The sequence below is a fragment of the Lontra canadensis genome, unplaced genomic scaffold (assembly GCF_010015895.1).
Source record: "Lontra canadensis isolate GAN:19392208 unplaced genomic scaffold, GSC_riverotter_1.0 scaffold2, whole genome shotgun sequence".
In the NCBI taxonomy this organism is placed as follows: Eukaryota; Metazoa; Chordata; class Mammalia; order Carnivora; family Mustelidae; genus Lontra; species Lontra canadensis.
Window position 1 is genome coordinate 65184826 of NW_022630996.1, and position 2950 is coordinate 65187775.

Genomic DNA, 2950 nt, shown 5'->3' on the forward strand with positions numbered 1-2950 from the left:
GGAGGAAGAGGAGGGAGGCGAGTTGGAGGCCCGCCTCGCAATGACGCGCCGCTAGGGGCTGCGCGCGGGGAGGGCGCCGAGCTCGCTGCCAGACTCGGAACGCCGACTGGAGGGCCGGGCCGGCGGAGGTGCGGAGCGGTGCGGCGCCGGGAATTCCGAGAGGCCCGGGAGGACTTGGAGAGAGCTGGGGAGGACTGCGATCGCCGACCCTTGCAATCAGTGCGGCTGGGAGCCCGGCTGCTTCGCTCCAGCTTTGAGTATCCCCTAGACTGGGAGCTGCGGAGTATCCGCCTCTTGCTTGTGCCCCCCCATCAGCCGGCCCTCAGCCTCCGCAAGGCTCCCCCATGATTCCTTTTGAAGCAGGTCTAGAAAAATCAAGCCCACTTCTCTACTCCACTGCTTTTGTATTGCGTAGTTGCCTTTCCACTCAACACTTTGCTTTTTATTACGCCGTACACCACTCCTTCCCCCTTCCCTCTTCCATACTCTCAGGTCCTGACAAGTCTCCAAGAAACTGCGCTTTTTTTTCCTCTACGTGTTCTTTCCCTCACCTCTACCCACCCAAACCATCTTTTGTCTGGATTGTGTCCTTGTAATAAAAATGTTCAGAAATGCCCTTTCATGAACCATATTGTAAAACTCCCTCAGACAGAAGGATCCTCACAGCCTGCGGACTGCAGATTAATCTGTTGACTTTGACCTTCACTGTAGCCGGTGCCAAGCTAGCTCTGGAGTTGGGGAACGGAGGGTTATACCGGTGGTCAGGAGAACTGTGTTCCTGGGGAAAGCCACTTCACTCTCAGGGCCGAAATGGCCTTGAATGCCCAGGGGATCTCTGAGCTGTAAGGGCTCTCTGGTTTTGGGATTCTGCAAATTTTCTCCCTGCAGATTACCAAAGTAGTCATGATTTTATCTTTTGCAAGAGATCTTTAGCCTTAAAATGAAAACCAATTTAGGAAAATTCTCAAATTTGGGGAACATTTTTTATATGTTAGTAAATTCTCGTTTCAGCAAATTAACTTAAAAAATTATCTCTCCCCGGTGGTTTATTAACCAGGAAAAAAAGCCGAGAAGTGGGTCTTGGATCGATCACTGGACAACTGCACTTTCCCCTCTGTAGTCCACTCAGGTTAACCTTTGCAAATGCTGCTTTGGAAATACATTGTTTGACTTGACATTTACCCCCTCCCCCACCACCAAATATTATTAAGGTTTAAAGTTTAGGCATTAAGTTAAGCTTTTAGTGATGTTGGGGTGTTGACAGCTGGTGAAATTATTTTTCAAAAAAAATTTTTTTGGTAACTGGAAAAAAAAGTTAAATTTTGTACCAATTTTTATTTTTTTACTTCAATACTACTCTCAAATAATGAAATTAGCATTTTTTTAGCACTTCTGGAGGGCAAGTAGAGGAAATTCATGAATCTTAGTATTTAATGAAAAGTATGCAGCTTTCTCATTTTTTTAAAAACAATACTATTATATAACTTTCCAAAGGGTTATTTAAAAATATAGCACTTTCTATCCTAAAACTTAAACATGTAGGTACATCATGTATTTTATTTTAAATGATGGTGATGATGATTTATTTATTTATTTTTAAAGATTTTATTGTTTCAAGTAATCTACCCACAAATTGGGGCTCCAACTCAGGACCCAGGGATAAAGAGTCGCATACTTTACCGACTAAGCCAGCCAGGTGCCCTTAAACTGTATATTTTAAATATTTTTAAAAGATATCTTAACAGTGGACTATCCCCCTCCAACCCAAAAATCAAATACCAAAAACCAAAACCAATCAACCAAACAAAATACCACCCAAGTTATATGCAAAATCATTTAAAAGAGAATCAGTCAATAATTTGCCATTTCCAGGAGGAGTATCTGTTTTTCATATTTGAAGTATTAAAACGAACAAATATCATTGATGGAAAATCTCATGTTGCCAATTATGTCCCCCCCAAATTGTTGGCATTGATGCAAGCATGATTCCTTTCAGCTTATTCCAGGGTAACTGAAATTTTTACTACGGTTTTTGATTTGGAGTTTTAGAGAAAAAAAAAAAAAGATTTTTGCACAATTTTTCCAGGTCATGATGTGCTTCTGAGAAATCTCTACAGTTCGCTGAAGTAGTAATTGATTCCACTGAAGTATAGCAGTAATTTCATTAAATGGATCTCTAGTGGCCGAGAGGTGTTAACACATTTTTTTTCTTTGAAGTTATTATACAATTGAGTAACTTTAGAATCGTAGTTCCCAAAGTGTGGAACTCCAAGCAGTAGTCCCTCAAGATGTTCCTACAGTAATTCATTCACTGCAGAAATATTTATTGAGCTCCTACTATATCCCCTGGCCGGGGCCCTAGAAATATTGGTGAAGAACACAGATGTATATGTCCTGTTAGAATTTAGTTTGGTGGGGAAGATAAGTTACTAAACAATTGCAAATAAGATTTATACAAATTTGTTTACGCAAATAAAATAATATAAATCATGATGAAAACAACAGACTTTGAGATAAATAATAATAACGTTTTCATTTTAGAGATTCATGATTAATATTAATGGTTTAGAGCTGCAGAATTTCTACTGTAGAGACATTTACTTAATTTATTCCCCTAAACCCTCAAATTTGTTTTGAGCAATGAAATTTTGTGAAGAATGCTTATTTATAAATTAGAACCATTTTTTGTGAAACTGCTTTTTTGAAACCAAGGGATCCAATGAAAATACATTTGTCAATGCAGATTCATATATTTTAATAGATTAATAAATATACATATATGTGTTTGAAATAGGTTTTGTTTGAAGACAGATGATATAGAAACATAAGTACATTCATATATTTAATAGATTTATAAGAATAAATATATTTTTATGGATATTGTCTGAAAAAAAGACAGAAATTCTTATAAATCTACTGAAGTATATAAATGTACATCCGTATAAAACAG